The 18580-nt window shown below is 38.1% G+C and overlaps 1 protein-coding gene across 5 annotated transcripts in view; it reads left to right on the top strand.

Moving 5' to 3' along the window:
- The window catches only part of camta1a (calmodulin binding transcription activator 1a), a 568653-nt gene that overhangs the window by 66765 nt on the left and 483308 nt on the right, over positions 1-18580 (top strand). The window contains exon 1 of one of the 5 annotated variants that reach the window (XM_057830221.1): positions 886-920. The exons of the other annotated variants lie outside the window; for them this stretch is intronic. The gene's annotated coding sequence lies outside the window, so the exon portion shown is untranslated. Of the gene's footprint in view, positions 1-885; positions 921-18580 lie in introns of those variants that run through there. 5 annotated transcript variants of the gene reach the window in all.

Below are 18580 nucleotides of genomic sequence, written 5' to 3'. Positions count from 1 at the left end.
AAAGAAGTTAGGCGGATGCCTAACTTTTTTTTTTTTTTTTTAATTAAACTGGGAAATTGAACCAAATGTTTTAAGTATTGTTTATCTGTTTGTTTTAAAGTAATTAGAGCTCACAGAATTGTAGTCCCTTTATATTGAACCAAAACATTTTCTGTATTCTCTTGGCCCATACTTTCCTCCTCAAAGTTTTTAAGAAATGGTTAAAGCACAAGGAAGAAAAAAAGAAAACTAAACATCATGGAGAGAAGTAAAAATAAAAATATAATCTTAAAATAATCACCAAAACATGCGTAAGCATGGTGTACTAACTCTAAGTGATGAATCTTTTCTGCTCCAACTGCACATCCATTTGCTTTCTTGACGTCTGGCAAACATCAAAGCCTCTGACGTCTTTGCTACGCTAGAGCATCACACTGCCTTTTTTAGGCTACTATCATTTCTTTCTCTTTTTTCACTTGTGTCGGCACCATTTGCTCTGCGTGTAAGCGCATAGGAAGAGGGGGGCGGGCATGAAACATAAAGCATGAGTGATGTTTCAGCAGCACATCGGTATCTTGCAAAGTCTACCTCATTTTGCTGAGAGGTTTTAGGATGAGCAAACGCTAAATTTATGGTCTCTATGCTGTTAAAGGATGATAAAAAGATGCCTTCTATTGTTTAAGGGTTGGCGTAAGTGTGTCTGTGATTCACAAAGCCTGAAATAGCTCACCAGCACCACCACTTAGGGTAACGGAGCGCCTCTGCTTGAGTCTCTGCTGTGAATCAGCGCTTACTACAGTATCACATGAATATTTGAGTGTTACATATTATCAAGTAGATGCACTTGCACAGAAGTGTACTTACATAAACTCCTTGTTTATTTCTTCCAGAAACATCCATGCTCTCTCATACTATGACCCCTGACCTCCTGCATAAGCTTGGTAATCATTTCATTTCTTTTTAATTTGCTACATTATGATTCATTTGCCATTTGTCTTCACTACTGTTTTGTTCCACATGACAAATTGAATTATTTGTGTTGCTCGGGACCTCCAGGATTTCACAGATACAAGTTGTAATGTTTTGTGATGTCTACTTGGGCACGAACAACTACAATAAATTGTCATTCTTCATTTTGTACTAAAGGGTCAGGATTGCCTTAATTATTTATCAGTGATTGATGATTCAAGTAAGAAAAAAATTAAATATACAGAACAATTATTGAGTGCCAACATATTATTTGAATTTTGTACGATTGGGTGAAAAGTAAATGCCATGCAGTTATTTGTCGTTTATACTACTGCTGATTTCAATATCCGAAAGAAAAAGATTCCTGTAACAAACTGATTTGACAATTACAGGTAGTTGGTAAACGAACAAGTTCCATTCCTTTGCTGGCGATGTAACCCGGATTTCCACTAAAGTTGGAATTAGCCCTTTAAATACCTCTAAACACCCTCTGAATAAAAAAAAAACAAAAACAACATCTTTCCAAAAACACGTATTGTACATTATTTATTCTACTGTCCTCGCCAAGACGTTGGAGCTAAGTCCTACCTAGACAGCGAGCTAAGCTCCGAAAAGATGTTGTCAGACGTCCGTGTGGTTTGCAGACTTTATTCAGCTGTTCATGACATCAACACTTGCAGAATGAAAATAAAATGAAATTAATTCAGTCTCATCTTCAATACCAGTAATTCAAATTAGCATTTACAAGTAGCTGCTGATACAGCAATAACAAACGGTTAGTATGTATCAGTTAGCCTCTGACCATCATCAAAAATGATCACATAAACTCGCCCCAAGTATTTGACCACAATTGAAAATGCACAAAAACAAAAAACAAAACAAAACAAAAAAAAAAAAAAAAAAAAACAAGAATCAGACGTCGTAAAGTTGAAATCACGTATGTCGTAACCCGGGGACTACCTGGACTGGTAAATTATAGAATACAAAAGTAACTAATGAATAGAAAACTATTGCATACAACAGTAAAGATATGAATTACAGGTGGAACATTTAGCTGTTTCACTGCACATTGTCCTTTCGCATTTGTTTAGCTTTACGAGAGAAGGAAAAATCTGCAAATAGCAATAATGTTTGTATGGATGTTATTTCTAATTTCAGTATATGTTAATGTGTAAAAAATGTGTGAAATTTGAAAAGGACTCATATTGACTGACTAAACTGGGTAACTGATTATTTGGTCTGCTTAGAATTAATGTATGCGCTAAAAGACAAAGGTAGGGTAAAATTGATGGAAAATTTTACTGATGTGCAAAGTTGCAGAAATAGGACATTATATCGCAGTTAAGCTAAATCCTGGAGAGACGAGTCAAGTATGTTGGTTATCCCTTTATGAGTTTTCATTGCATTTAATGTTATTTTGTTATATTTCTTCATCATCATGCTACCTACAGGGGTGCCTTCAGATACGAGTGGCACATTTTCTGTGTTTTTCAAGACAAGTTTTTCTGACCGTCTTCTTTTGACTATTTTTATTTATTTATTTATTTTTGCTTTGCCTTGCGACCAAAATGTACATGTGCTGCATGGTGGCAGTGAAATCATCTCACCTCACAAGAAACATTTTGAAAGTTTACACAACTTTCCCCTGAGTAGACAGGTAAACAATTATCATCTGTGGCATATATTCTTCCTTTGGAAAAAGAGACTAACTGGTTACTGAGGTGCTGAGATGTCACTGTACTTACTGTAGCAAAGGCATCCACACCCACGAGTCTAGGTCTATGAATTGAAACCAAAAAAACCAAGTGACATTATGTTCATTGATTAAATGGAGAATACTGTATTGGCTCGAATATATGACGGCCCTGATTATAAGACGACCCCTTCTTTTTCAAGACACAAGTTTGAAAAAATACTTTTTGAACACCAAATTAATTTTTATACAGAAAGTAATTACAGTACATCCGAAACAAATGATTATAACAATATATTTGAGAGAAAAAGCATGTTATTTTGCCTCATTCAAATCTTCAAAACATTTAAATATGTAAACTAAAGTACAATTACATTCGTAAATGAATGGCTTCTGGTTTTTGAAATGTAAATTAACCAATCTATTGTGATAAAACAACAAAATTGCAATAACTGCATTAACCATCAAAGTGAAGTCTAACTGTAACTGTAGTCTTGAAACAAATCTGAATAAGGAAAAACATTGCAATAAAATAATGCAAACTGGTTAAACTAGAGTAGCTGAGATCTGTCATGACAGAACATCGCTTCAATGATATCTGGCGCCATCTAGCGTCGTAAATAGGGAGAGTAGTTGAGATCTGTCATGACATAACATCGCTACAGTGATATCTGGCGCCATCTAGCGTTGTGAATGGGTATAATGTCTAGACCGCGAATATAAGACGAATATAAGATGTTATTTCAATGCCAATGTCTTATATTCGGGCCAATACGGTATTACCCTGTGAGTGTTTTTAAATTATGAGCATGGTAAAAAACAAATTAAACTCGTATCACAGAGCACCACTGTAATGACCTTTTTAATGTCAAACATATTTCCATTTGTTTGAAAGCAACATATCATTATGTCCCTGTAATGGGTGGCAGAATGCTTGACACTATTCAAGGACAGCAAAGCAAGACTGAAAACTGCCTGTTTTACAGTATCTTGTCCCTTTTGGCAGTCCCTCTCACCCGCTGAAATGTAAATCTGACCCCTACCAGGCTGACGATCAGTTTACTTTCCCCCCACCATTATGTAAACAAAGTTGTGGTTAGTAGTAGCAGCACCGGTGAGCCCAGGGAGTGCGCAGCCACAGATAGCCGTTTGCTAGAAGCAGGAGGAAGGGTTGTCGGGTGTGCGTGTGTGTACGCGTTAGGGGGGTGTATAGGGTTGTTGGAGAGAAGTCGCAAGGTTGCAGCCCAGAGCAGTAGACTTGCTTGTCTCAGCAGAGTAAACATCACCCCTCGTCTGCACACAGTAATGACTAACAGAGGAAGACGTGCGCAGAAACACTATCAGAAGTGCTACCTTGTCCCGCCAGACCTCACGCACACCCTTGCTATCATCTCCCAGCCTTTGCATTCCTAAACATGAGCAGAACCACCCTGAGCTCCACGATTATTATAGGTGCTGCGCCTCTGCCCTTGATGTTTTGTGTCGCTTAAAGTGTCGAGGGACACCTACCATATCCAAGATGGATAAGAAGAGCCCCTCGCCGGGCTTATTTCTGGCACAGCTAATATTGAACACTCCCACTGTTGTTTACTCTGACTCATCGGACCCCAATTGAGAGCAGTGGAATTGCAGCACAACAACAGGAAATTATGAGTGATTGGGAGCATCTTGAGATGTGACCTCCAGTTGTTTGACTGATTTTCTTTTAATTGCTTGCCGTCTCTCACTTGACACCGTCACAGCGTTGCGCCGGAGGTGAGACAGATGAAATGTTTCGAGATTGCCACCAATGAGATAAGGAATGTCTGCGAATGGGACCGCAATCAAGAGGCGGCCGTCACATTGCAGTTCTCATGTTAATGAACAAATATGACAATTTGTAATTGTTCCACACCATCCAGCTATTGATAATTTAGCTGAAACATTTTTCAGAAGTGTTCACGTAATCAACTGAATATCTTACATTTAGCTGACAGATTTATTTGATGAATCAATGCTCAATTAATATCAGAAATTTATTTGCGTTTTTTTTTCCCTTTAAAAGAAAGAAAGCAGTATTTATATCACCTGAAACCCCCCTTGAAATTTCTTCAAACTCCTGCATAAAATGTTAAAAAATGTTGTCTATTTTATATCAAATTCACAATGATATACTTGCCAAAACTGATATTGCATTAAAAAAATAAAATGTTTTCAAGTTGAGGTCAGAATTTTATCGTTGAACGTGTCTCAATCTGAAAAAGGTTACAAAATTATTTCTAATCCTTGATGTTCATCACTTTGTATTCATAAAAAAAAATATCAATGTATTGCTTTTCATGTTTCTTCTAATGTTCGATATTGGTTTAAGCAGACTGTGTATTCTCTTGATTTTCATGAATATCTGACCACATTTTATTTTCAAATATTTGCACACTTTTACTTCCCACTATCGATAAGAATCCTCTAGTACAGGGGTAGCCAACGTCCGTCCTCGAGGGCCACTATCCAGCTTGTTTTTCATGTCTCCCTCCTCCAACACACCTGACTCAAATAATCAGGATCGCTATCAGGCTCCTGCAGAGCTTACTGATGAGCTGATCATTTGATTCAGTTGTTTTAAACGAGGGAGACATGGAAAACAAGCTGGATAGGGGCCCTCGAGGACCGGAGTTGGCTACCCCTGCTTTAGTAGCTTCACAGTCACCATGTACCTCACAAGCAAGGATTTAATGTACTTCCAATTAGGAACCCTATTTGCACATCTGCACATAATGGAATATACAAACACGGACACATTTTTAACTTGATTTGCATTTTATTTATCCAGCACAATTTTGTCAGAAGCATTTGTTACACAGCGACTAACAAATGCATCTTGCCAATGGTTTTGTAGCTCTATGAATCTGGTGTTTGTTTCAGAGAGAATCCCCAATATTTTTTATGCATTTTTTTACAAGACAACATTATTTATGGTGCAAGATTGCATCAAAATCAAATCCTCAATGTGTGTGTCAAGTTTGCAACCACAGAATGGGTTTCATTATCGTGCGGTGACACGAGAGACTTGACAAGGCTGAGGGGCTAGTTGTGATACAAAGAGGGACTCGGCCAAGGAATTTGCATGGCAGGCAGAGGCTGACGCCGGGAGCCAGCGAGGACAAGTGTTTGCTATGCCTGGTGATGTGCGAGACAGCGGGAGCAGAAGATTATTGTTAGCATACCGAGAAAAGATCATGAATTCCAATGATTCTCCAAAGCACAGCGAGAAGACAACAACGTCGCACCTTCTGATGCCTCGATTGCTTTCGGCACAAATGATTCGAGGTTGAGGGAATTATTGCGTCCTTTGATAATAAAGAATAGAGCGTGCTATTTTGGCTAAATGTACAATCCACGTTTGAGTGAGGAAATGGGATATGTGCAACAAGATAAAAGGAAAAATGAGACAGTGACAGTGAAAAATCCCCTCTAAAGAAGATATGGAATACGTGTTAAGGCAAAGCTTGGGAATGATTTTGGCTTGAGTAACATATCAAAGGAATGTGTTTTCCATGAGCTGTTGTAGTCGTTGAAAGAACTCCTCATATTCACTTGATGATCTTGCGAGAGATGCCTCACACCCCGTCCTTGTATTCATTAAAACATTCTAATAGAGGTTGGCCCACGTCACGGCAATACACAACGCAGCGATCACAGCTGCTCGTCCTTGTCCGTTGTTGACCCGTTTTGTTAACCTCACTGCTGTATTTCTCGGCCTGATTAGATGTCACTCAATTAGAGGCACAATTTTGCAGCGAGAGCGAGCTCCCCAGTTGCCATGGATCCTTGTAAAAGGTTGCCTCGAGGGGTGTAACGTCGGTCACCGAGCTCTGTAATGTTATGGTGGCAATTGGCTGGACAACCAAACTTTTAAAACCAATCAACAAGAGCCGTTTAGCAGACTTTTTGCTTTGCACACTGCAAAATTAAAAAGGCTGTCTCAAGTAAGTCACGGAGGATTTGCCCGTTTTATAGTCATCTATGAGAACCATTAGGATTAATAGACCTAACCTAATATGCCTCGCGCTGGTGGTCCCTGAACACTCTGATCAGGTGAGGCCCAGTGAAGCAAAGATCATTTATAAGTGCTTCATTATTTTACCTTTGCAATTCTCTGTCCGCCATTGATTTAATAAACACTGATGTATCTGCTTGTTGAAGGGAAGTGCCATTTTTAGTTACCTACATTTGCTATCTTTATTGCTCGGGATTCAACGGGAAGACGAAGCCGAAACTCTGCCACACAATGGAAGTGCCATTATTTTATGAAAGCTTTGTACATTGCTTTGCACACCAACAGTTTGTCGGGTAAAAATATCCAAAAGTACGCTGTGTATTCGTGAAAGGAGCTACAATAATTAATGATCTATCAATGATGATTAATGTATGTTTGATGGCGCAATAAAGCGTGTGAAAGAGACAATGAGCTTTGTTATTTTGTATTCCCTGTGGTAAACAGTGGCAGGAACACAATAAGCGTGTTGAAGTGATGAAACGAAAAAAGTGAGCACTATTAAGGTTAACTGTCAGTAAAGTGTACTGATGTGTTTTTATTTTTTACCACAGACGCTTGTTTTTATTTTTCTGATGCTTGTTCATGTGTGGGGTTAAAAGCAGTTTTGTGGTCAGGTTGTGTGTGTTTGTGGCGGCCACATCAAATCAAGATGAAATGGAATGATCAATTTGCTCTGCATTAATCCCTCCTCCCCAGCTACATTCTATTGATTTTTTGTTCAGCTTCCCTGATAACAAGAATCATTTAAAGGTCACATTTTGATGTCTGTCAAAAAGAAAACATTCTTAATGCATTGTGAGTGGCCTTTAAGGCTCACACGGTTGTCAGAGAGCGCAGAGTGAATCGCGGAACTTCAGACAGAATATACCAACAAAAAAAAAAAAAAAACAGACCAAATTGTGGTTGATGTTAAAAAAAGCAGATACCACTCTTTCTCAATCAGAGCGATATAATTAGAGATTACAGTGTCCCTTCAAGGTAATAATTATGATACATGCCAAAATTAGCTCCATCCAAGCATACATTTTTAATTCATCATAGAACTAGACTTTGGAACCCCCAGTGGAGTTGCTTAAAATAGCTCAATGGTTTGCTGTCCTGATGGACATGCAAAAATATTGCTAATGAGAATTTTAGGCATACGTGCTCACCAACTCCAATAATCTGCTTCTCTTTTATCTCATACATCACTCAAAGCATAGGTTAGCTTTCTTCACTTTTTTCCTTATGTGAGGGCGTCGGTGATTGGTGGCACATAGAATATATTCTATGCGACCGTATGAAAATAATAACCCGCTTTCGGCATCCAACGCTGACCTTTACTTGATTCTGTTCTACGATGTGGAACAGTGGCATCACGGGCAACCGCCTGAGGTGAAAAGGATTGCGGACGGGAAGCCTCTTGGAGTGTCAGATCAAATGCAAAGCAAACCCAGTCTTCTAAGACTCTGCCATCTACTTTATGCATTCCTTTTAGGGCTTTCAAACGATTAAAATTTTTAACTGAGTTAATCTCATTTTAAAAATTAATTAATCGTAATTAATCGCAATTCAAACTATCTCTATAATATGCCATATTTTTCTGTAAATCATTGTTGGAAAGAAAAGACAGGATGGATATATACATTCAACATACTGTACATAAGTACTGTATTTGTTTATTATTACAATAAATCCACAAGATGGCATGAACATTATTAACATTCTTTCTTTGAAAGGGATCCACGAATAGAAAGACTTTTAATTCTTAAAAGATAAATGTGAGTACAAGTTATTGTAATTTTATATTCAAGCCCCTCTGTATGTTTTCGTTTTAATAAAATTTGTAAAATTTTCAGTCAAAAGAAAAAACTAATAGCTCGCCATTGTGGAAGTTAGTGATTGAAATACACCACAAGGTGTCACGGGCGAGTTTTAAATTAATTAGAGAGCTAGCCAAGTTTTTCTAGTGCGTTAAACCCCTCGACTGACGCTGTAGTTTCCAGGTTCATTGTACCTTACGTTCATTTGAGTGTTGACTTCACAACGTACGAGACCTCTGATAGTTGGTATATTGTGACCATCTTGTGTATTTGACCAGAGTTTGACCAAAGTCTGAGTATTATTTTGCATAGCTATTTTGATTGGGAATGCCAGAGTCCACTCCTCTCGCTTGTCTCTGGCTATTAGCTCTCAATATACATAAAACGGCGCCATTGTAGTCTGTTTGCGGCAATGCATGAGTGGGTCGTCCCGCGCATGCGTTAAATGCGTTGAATATTTTAACGTGATTAATTAAAAAAAATTCAAAACACGATAAATTTGACAGCTCTAATTCATTTGGAAACTAACATAACCATACACAACCAACACAACCTTGGTCAAATTGCTAATGATTTTAAAGAGGGAGTGATTTCAATGAACCCTCTAACATGGTTACTCATAGCATACAACTATTAACAGGCATTGTTGACGTGGAGAATACTGTCCAGTGTCAACATATTTGAGATGTGGATTAACAAGTGAACCAGATGGTCGGAATTGAAGATCTTTTACTGAACACAGAACCCTTTTTGTAAACGCTCACAAATATTTAATAAAAACCACTTCTACTCCTAGAAATGTATGGACAATCAAGTGTTAGGGTTCTTGGAACTGAGGGGATCTTAATGCAGACAATAACACGACTCACTGTGATCAACAACATTTTATTGTTGCTAGAATCTATAGCATCCAGACAGGCAGGTAGACAAGGTTCAGAGGAAATTCAGGCTTGAGGTTCCGACATGCAGCATGAAGAGACAGGTCATGGGACAAGAGCAACAAATCATAAGCGGGGAATCATAGAGGAAATTCAAACAAGGTGTGATGCAACTGACAGCTGAACTAGATGAGATGATCTGGCGCCGAGGTGAGGCGTCCACTGGCTTTAAGGCTGCTGATGGTGATAGCCTGCACCTGTGGCTGCTCCACCTGTCTGACGTCCAACCTGTAAATGTGTTAAAAGATGCACACCTGCCGGAGGTGGCCCGGTTTCAAGAGGGAGGGGCGGATGCCCTAACATCAAGACAATGTGCAACTATTGTTTTTTGAAAGGAAGCTGACGGTGTTAACATGTTCTGGCCAACGAGCTGAAGAAAGCATGACTCCATATGTTCTCTTACTGTTTCTTCCCTAATTCTGGCATCCCAGTGTGAGAATTTGGTTTGTGTCTGATTAAATTTAGATAATCCTAGGCTATGTTCGTGTATTGGGGTGAACTCTCAATGGGGGTGTCTTTGTCAGCATGAGTTGGCGACATGGTACGTCACTTGTCCTTTCCTTGCCGTTGGACACCTTGGTGGGCTTCGTCCATGCTGGAACTGGCTCCGTCCTTGACTGCGACCTTTCCGATTAATCCTAGAGGCTGTAGGCCTTAGTGTCATGTCATCTCATTTTCAAGTTTTGTTGTTTGAATGTGCAGTCAACTAAAAATCAAAAAGAGGTGATCAACCTAGCTTTTGAGCGGTATGTTCATAAATTTTTTTTTTTGTATTTTTTTTTATAATCTTACAAGTGCCAGAGAGTACGGACCCCCCTTGCCCCCCTTAATAATTTTACTCATGTGTTCCTGCTAAGTCTTACTAAAAGTTAAACAATTTGATCATTTTTTTTCAAGCTCACCCTTTTATGACAGCTATATTCATTCGTAAAGTATAAAAATGACATTTAGTCTGAAGTCTACTCTCCTCTTCAAAAGATGAACAAAGAGGCTGTCTCAGAATTAACAGATTAATGCAGTATATGACAGCAGGTCGTAAAGGAAAATTGTTCCAGCAAGTGGAGCTGGTATAAGCTTCAGTCATACGTAATCACATCAACTCCTCTCATCTCCATTACAATCTGTTTAATGGCCCAGGAGGAGCATCCCGATTGCCTTCTCCAGAGAGGATTGTGTCCTTATTTGGAGGTGTGGAGTCAAAATACAGCACTTGCAATACAATTACAATAAAGACTAATTAATATGTGCTTTAAAGCTAAGTTTATACACATGCAGTCATGTTTTTAAAACAGTTGTGTGTTGATTTTGATCAAATTAGGAATTCGGAAAAACTGAAAAAAGAAGTACTGCAGAAATGGATGTTGCGTCACAATCTTCGTGCCAATAATTCAGCATTACAAAACTAGATTAAGAAGACTTGAATACTTGATTATCTTTATATTACTATTCTTACAGAGTGTAAAAAGTGTGAGGAGTACAGTATAATATAGTCCATATTAGTGCGGCAACGATTAATCGATTAACTCGAGTATTCAATTAGAAAAAAGATTCTAATTAAATTTTGCTGCTTCGAGTATTCGTTTAATTTAAGTGGCGTTTTAATGGTTTATATTGAAAGTGTTTGCATTGTTTTATTGATTTGGGTGGATACACTGCCTTCCTGTCTGCCTCATTTCACATAGCTAAATCCATCTGCTCCATGTTAAGACCAACATAAGCTACGTTTTTGTTTGAGCTAATGTTTTTTTTTTTTTTAATGCATTCGTTATTTAGTTTATAGGTATTTTTAGCCTATTTTTGTGGCATATGAGTCTGAACCATTTTTTAAGAGCATTGTAAAAAAAACATTTTATAGCATTTAAACTAGCGGACTTTTGCTATGTAAGTTAGCCAATTGTTCTTTTGTTTTACATAAATCTTAATTTATTATTTTTTTTAATAACGTTTGAAGCTCAGCTCAGGTAATTTAATTTTTCATGTTCCTTATCCGATTACTCGATTATTCGACTTAATGGTTCATCGATTAATCGACTACTAAAATAATCGATAGCTGCAGCCCTAGTCCATATGATCAGTTGGTTACTTATTAGGATAAAACACATTACCGATTTTCACGTGAACATAGCAGCCACGGACTTCATTTTGGTTTGTTCCTAGCAACACTGTTTTAGACCTTTTAATTCATTTACTACAACAAGAAGAGAATCAAAATGTAAAAGCTAAAGATGCACCAATACCGATACCAGTATTGGCAGGGGGGGCCTATCCGGCCCGAAATGGTGGTATCGGCAAGTACCAACAAAGAAGGCGCTGATACCATTTACCGGTCCAGTATTATAACATTTGACCGCAGCCTTTTCTCCTCCTGACGTTTACTCCACTCTGCCTCTGTATTGTGTGATGACACGTGATCACTTTGCATGCCAAACAGCTATCGCTACTGGCCTTCTCCAGACCAATGAGAGCGGGCCAATAGCCGCTCTCAACCAGTGGCAGGGCAGCTTTTTCATACGTAGGAAAAACAAGCTACAAGAGTAAAATGTCGGTGTTCTGAACATATTTCAGTTTATAATCTCCGTTGAGTACTATAACTGCATGCAAGACTTGCGGCCTGAAAGTTTTGAGAGGTTCAGTTAAATCGGTCAGTTTCAATACCTCGAACCTGATAAAACATTTGAAGACGAAACATATGAACAAACACTAATAGTTTGAGACTGTAACAGCAGGACTGCTATCCAGAGGAAGGAGAAGTAGACCGGAGCAGCAATCTCTGGTCATTTCACTACGTCTACTTTACTTTTATTGTCTTTTACTGAAAGAAATGCCGCAGTAATTCAAGACCTGTTTCCAAAGTAGGGTTGCCACCTTTCAGAAATAGAAATAAGGGACTCCCCCCTCCTGCCCAAAGCCGTACAAGCAACGGTAAAAAGGGACATCCCCAAACTCCTAAAATGCATAGAAATGTATCTATTTATATACATGTCCTTCTCAAAAAATAGCAATCAAGTGATTACACTTGTAAGACACCAGATTGGTGCAAAGGTGTCGTCTTTTATTGAGTCTTTTTTTTTTACCTTTTCATTCCCTCAAAAATACTTTTTGCATGTATTACTCTCTCATACTTTTAACCATTGTGTTTTTTTGTGGTAGCTTTAAAGCAGTTGACCACATTAGTCACGTACCGTAATTAAACCGTCCTTTTTTAATATACTGTAACTACATTTAAGTATTTTCTTAAGGCATTTTTTAGTATGCTCTGCCTGTTAGCATCTAAACAAAACAAGTTGAGAGCGCACTGTAGTACTTTGGGTGTCAAATTCGCCTCATGTAGACGTTTTACTGATGTAGGACATTTTGGCAGAACGCCGGAACATATTTCCTCCACACCCTTCTCACCTTTTTAACCCCTGACCCATTTTCATGCCTGTATAATCCTGTACACGGTTATTATGCTTGTGTTAAAAAAAATGTGCAAATTGACAATAAATCCTCTTTAAAAACTTACCATATTTACCATAACATATATATACTCCATATGTATGTCTATATATGTTCCGACTGAATGTATGTTACATGAACACGCAAATCCTAATTGGATCAAAATTTGTTAGTGTTCGCGAAAACAGTTTTATCCAATTTTAATCCGAAAATTGTTCGGATTAAGGAAATTTTGCCACGTAAAAATAGCCATTTGCAACCAATAGATCAAGAAAATATTTCAATTTTGTGATGGTTATTACTACCACCTACAGGACTGGAGTAGAACATCACTGCCAACACGTCATCATTTTTCAGCCATGTCAGATAAACTGGATTGTTCGCCCTCGGCAATACTTGAGTATAATTCAAGTGGTGCGTCTTTTCACTCTTACTTACCTGAACGGGGCTGTCTTGCACTGGGAGAAAGCTGACTGAAGAAGAGCAGCCAGCCCTACCACTCATTGTGCCTGGGTCAATATAAAACCTCATTACTGGGGTGTCATAGAAAATTTGTGCACTTTCTGCTCCATCTAGCAGCAATTTTGCTGGATAAGCACTCCTCTCGTTTGTTTTAAGCATTTTAACAAAAGGAAGGCCTGAAACTGCTGCCTTTCCTGGCACAGGGACTCTGCTCGCCCCCTGCTTTTACTTTTGTACACTATGTGCTTTCTATAGTAGAACCGTTAATTAGTTAGTTAATTAGAAATTCAGATATATTCTAGCAAAGGATGACCGATTGGATGCGTTCCTTTTCTGGGTTTGGGGAAATTAAGGAAAGCATCCTGTTCATTGTGAACTTTATTGTATTCTGTAAAGATGGAATGTTTATACATTAATGGGTTGTTCAATGAGGTTATTTTATCCCATTTTCACCTTTGCTTTTCTGGGAGTCAGGATGTGGTTCCAAGTGTTTTGCTCCCCCATAACTTTGCCTTTAGGTGTGAAATTAGTCAGAAATGCACTAATTAACTCACAGACAAATTTGCAATCTTGACCTCCTTCCTGCAAGCTTTGCTTGTTTATTAATTGGAAAAAGGGGTGTGTGTACCTACTGATGTGCTGGCCACTGCCACTTTACTAAAGAGTTTTAAAAGAACACCATGAAGCTTTTGCTAAAGAGCAAAAAGCTCCACTGGGGTGTTAAATTCTGTTTATGGGTCAGTGGGGAGTAAACCGCACGGGCAATACTAATATTTGACGAAAAATGGCCACAAAATGCAACACAAGATTTCTGCTTCTACTTTACCAACTCTCGCTTCCTTTCCTTGCAAAGTTGTAGCTAATTATGTAGAATGTGCAGTTATATTTTAAAGTATTCACTCACTTATTCCAGTATAGCAGCCTTGTGCACACTGTGGCAAGCAGTGAAATCAAAACAAAGTCAAAACACCCAGGGCAAGCTGTTCCTCTGTAATGGGATCAAGCATCGGACGTAGTCTCCCTGGACAATAATGACCTGTGAGTTTTGTTTGAAATGGCTGATTGGTGCTAGAATAGCATCCTTTTTTGATGGCAAACGGTGGATATCGTTAAAATTGTTCTTTTGAAGCGTTATATACAGTGTTGTTAATAACGGCGTTAGAGTATAATGGCGTTACTAACAGTGTTTTTTTTTCAGTAGCGAGTAATCTAATTAATTACTTTTCTCACCTTGGCAACGTCGTTAACGTTACTGAGCATGTAAAGGCGTGCGTTACTATGCGTTACTACGTTGGTTGAATGACGTGAGAAAAGTCAGAGACACGGAATCACGGAGAAGAGAGATCTCTCGGTGGGAAGGGAGTTGTGACGCTGTTGCAAACGTGATGCTAGGTGGCTCCAATAATACCTGACTGTATCCGATAGCCTACAAACTACGCCCACATGATGCTACTTTATATATCACATGTATATAGAACTAGATGAAAAATGAGAGACACGGCGGCGTTAAGCACATGTATAGAGAACAAGATGCGAAATGATAGACTCGCTGGCGTTTGTAAACAGCCGCCAACTTCAAGCAGTAGACTTCTCTGGAAGGCTCTGTTGTAGAGAACCTTCCTAGCGAACCTAAGTAAGTTTTTCTGAAATACTCCTAAATCTGCAAAACCTTGACTTGAATCTATCTTTAAATGATGAAACAGTTTTAAAACGTTCACATGTCTAAAGTAGACAGAAGGGAACTAATGCAATAACGGGAGCAATTTTGACAACTTTAACAGTTGATTCACAACATTAAATGACTTCCAAACATAGCAAAGTGTAGCAAAGTTTTCTATGTTTTTGTTGTTGTTGTTTTTTTGGGGTTTTTTTTGTTTTGGTTTATTTTTTTTTTAAATGAAAAAGAAAATATGAAAGGTAACACCAGTTACTTTGCCACGTAACTAATTATTCTTACATTCAGGTAATTGAGTTACTAATAGAGCTGGGAATCTTTGGGCACCTAACGATTCGATTACGATTACGATTCAGAGGCTCCGATTCGATTATAAAACGATTATTGATGCACCCCCCCTCCTTTTTTTTTTTTTTTTTTTTTTTTTTTTAAATTAAATGTTTTGTACATTAGTTCCAAAATTGTTCAAAAATCCTCTCAGGCTAAACCAAAATACTATTTCAGTATCAAGTTAACATATAGCAGTAAACAAATATACAAAAATAACAGTAAATAAAAAACTCCAGTCCCCATTCTGTAACAGCAGCTTTAAACTACATTAAATTAATTTAATGTTGTGAATCAACTGTTAAAGTTGTTAAAATTGCTCCCGTTATTCCATAATTTCCCTTTTGTCTACTTTTGACATGTGAAAGTTTTAAAACTATTTTTAAGATAGATTCAAGTCAATATTTTACCGATTTAGGAGTATTTTAGATAAAAAGTTAATTAGGTTTGCTTTGAAGGTTCGCTACAACAGCCTTGCAGGGAAGTGTACTGCTTTAAGATGGCGGCCGTTTACTAACGTGCTGCTCACGCTACCGAATCAATGGTGCATCTAGTCCTATATAAATGATATCTACCATTACATTATGTGGATGACGTACTTTGTAGCAGCTTTTCGGCAGCAGTCAGGTATGTTGTTGTGTTTTTTTATCTCGTGGCATGAGTTGAGCTAGAGCCGTGAGTTGAGCATTGGCATTACCCGAGGGGCCGGGTAATGAGAAGCATGATGTTTAACTACTCTCGCTGCGTTCTTCCTCGTGGCGCCCCGAAGACCGCGCGGCGTGCTGAGTGTGTTGTACTTCCGCTTTACTTGGCATATTTCAATAATCGGAATTTGGATGTTTGTGAATCGTTCTCGAATCTTCCACGGCTGAATCGCGATTAATCTAAGAATCGGAAATTTTGCACAGCTCTAGTTACTAATGCAATTACTTTTGGGGAAAAGTAATTTGTAACTGTAATTAATTAATTTTTAAAGTAAGATTAACAACACTGGTTATATAGCATCAGATGAAGTCCTATTCATTCATAAAATCCATAAATATTTTAATGAAGTCTGACAAAGATAGCTAGCGTAGCAGCTGAGACCCATATCAAATGGCGATTAAACTTGGACATTCATTCTTTAAAAAATGTCTAATCATCAATGGTTAGACTTAAATGTTTTTCCCTATTTGCATCTACCTAAAATTAACTAGTACAGACTTTGAACATACTGAACGTAGCAATGCCGTCTTGATACGCCAGGTCGAGGAGCTAAATGAAAATGTCTTTTTTTTTTTTTTTTTCAACGAGAAAATATGATTAATACATCATTTTATACGTCTGTTAAAATAAAATGAAGTAAATTAAATCCACAAAGCCACTTTGGCATAAAAACTGCAGGCTACAAACACAGAGAAAAGACTTCATAAGTTATAGTTTAGGTTGAAAGTCTTGAAAAATATTTAATCTAAAAGTCCAGTTGCAGGCGTGCCTCCTTGAATGATACGACTCACAACAGCTAATCAAATGTTGTTTTGGTGGCAAAAAAGGGGAAGAATTGTTGTGCGTTCAAGTGATGCTGTTGTTTTAAGGGAATGCTGTAACATTTTAAAAAAATCACACACTTAAAAAAGCATTATAGTGGAAAAATTATCAAAGGGCGGGGTGGCCAAAGAATCGCAGCATAAATAGTTGAATGAATTTGATGAATTTTGAGTAGCTTCCTGCTAGACTACCAGTCAGCATCTGTAGAGCCGAAATGCATGGAGGGGGCCTTTGTGGACAAGTGTGACAGAAAAAAAGGCATTCAAGGTGGGCTTTGTTTTTGTAATACATAGCCCCACATGGGTCAAAGTTAAGTCCAGATCATGCTGTGTCATTCCTGCGGCGCTACCTGCTATCATGTGTGTCTATTTTTGTGTGTTTGCTCACAACTGACTGTTGCATGCTGTTCACCTCCAATGGCGCGGTTGTAGTATACCTCTTCTAGCCGGATTATCCGAAAGATTGCTTTGAGTTTTCAAACGTGTAGCACATACTGCCTGTGGCGCAATAGAGAGGACATCTAACCATGGGATCAACAAGCTGCATTAACAACACTATCTTTTGTCGGTGTGTTAATTACTCCCATGGCAAAGTTGTCTGCGCTTTGACACCTCTTTGCTTCTGGCTGTGGCACAGCTGTTTCACATAGTGTGGTGGCAGGGGCACTTTTTTTAACAGTTCTGCAGGATCCAGATGGCTAATTGTACCTGACCTCCAACTGCTCAGTTTTAGAAATACCTGAAAATTACCTTTGATCCAATCTCCAGACTCTATTTTTGTAAAATACACTATTTTTTTTACTTGTAAACAAAAGTCTACAGCATTACAGTTGGAAAATGAAATAGACAATTTGTTGTTAAGAAATACTTTGCTGTCTTTTTCCCAGCACAAATTAAATTTTATGTGTTTTACATGTTGTGGATCGCACTTCTTTTAAAAGCCCCTGAATTCCAAAGTAACCAAAACCAAACCAAAGTGACCATTTTTATTTCTCAGCATAAGGTGGCTAATTTACTACTGCTACTAAATAAGTTTCTCCTTTTCTTTGACTCGGAATTCAAATAACTTTAATCAGATGTAGTAGGATTGTCTCAAACTACCCAGAAAGTGTTGTTTCTCTTTAATATAACTTTTGTGAAAAGCACAGTGAGCAGTGAAACTGAAATTCAGTTTTTTCTGACTGGACTGGTCAAAGTTTTGTTCGCTAATCTTCAAACCAAATTCTCCAGATTCCTACTTTATTGGGAGTCTTCAAACTTAACTCATCAGTGGGAAATGAGTCATTGGAACCTGCTTACATGACACAATGGAGCAAACGATGATTAGCATGAATTACTTTAAAACAGGGGTCCCCAACCTTTTTTGCACCACGGACCGGTGTGATTTGGGTCTTTTTTTTCACGGACCGGTGTGCTGTCAAATTTTGCACCCTTATAAAATTTTGCTCCCAAAGCTCTTGTGGCGATGAAAAAGCCCTCTTTTATATTCAGTTGGACTCTTTTCTATATGTCCATCCATGATCAAGCGTAAGTTAATATTCCTTTCTTTAAAGAAAGTTTGTAGTGTTTACTTTGGAATCGCTACATTCGTCGCCATTTTTAACGTTACGCGCATGCAAAATTTGTCAGAACACTGGCAATGTGTGCCAGAAAAATACAGAAAGTATAAAATAACTAGGCCTGCAGCTATCGATTATTTTAATAGTCGATTAATCGATGAACTAGTTAGTTCGAA

The sequence above is a fragment of the Corythoichthys intestinalis genome, chromosome 2, assembly GCF_030265065.1.
Source record: "Corythoichthys intestinalis isolate RoL2023-P3 chromosome 2, ASM3026506v1, whole genome shotgun sequence".
In the NCBI taxonomy this organism is placed as follows: Eukaryota; Metazoa; Chordata; class Actinopteri; order Syngnathiformes; family Syngnathidae; genus Corythoichthys; species Corythoichthys intestinalis.
Note: the sequence above shows the minus strand (reverse complement) of the source record. Positions and strands in the feature narration are given on the sequence as shown.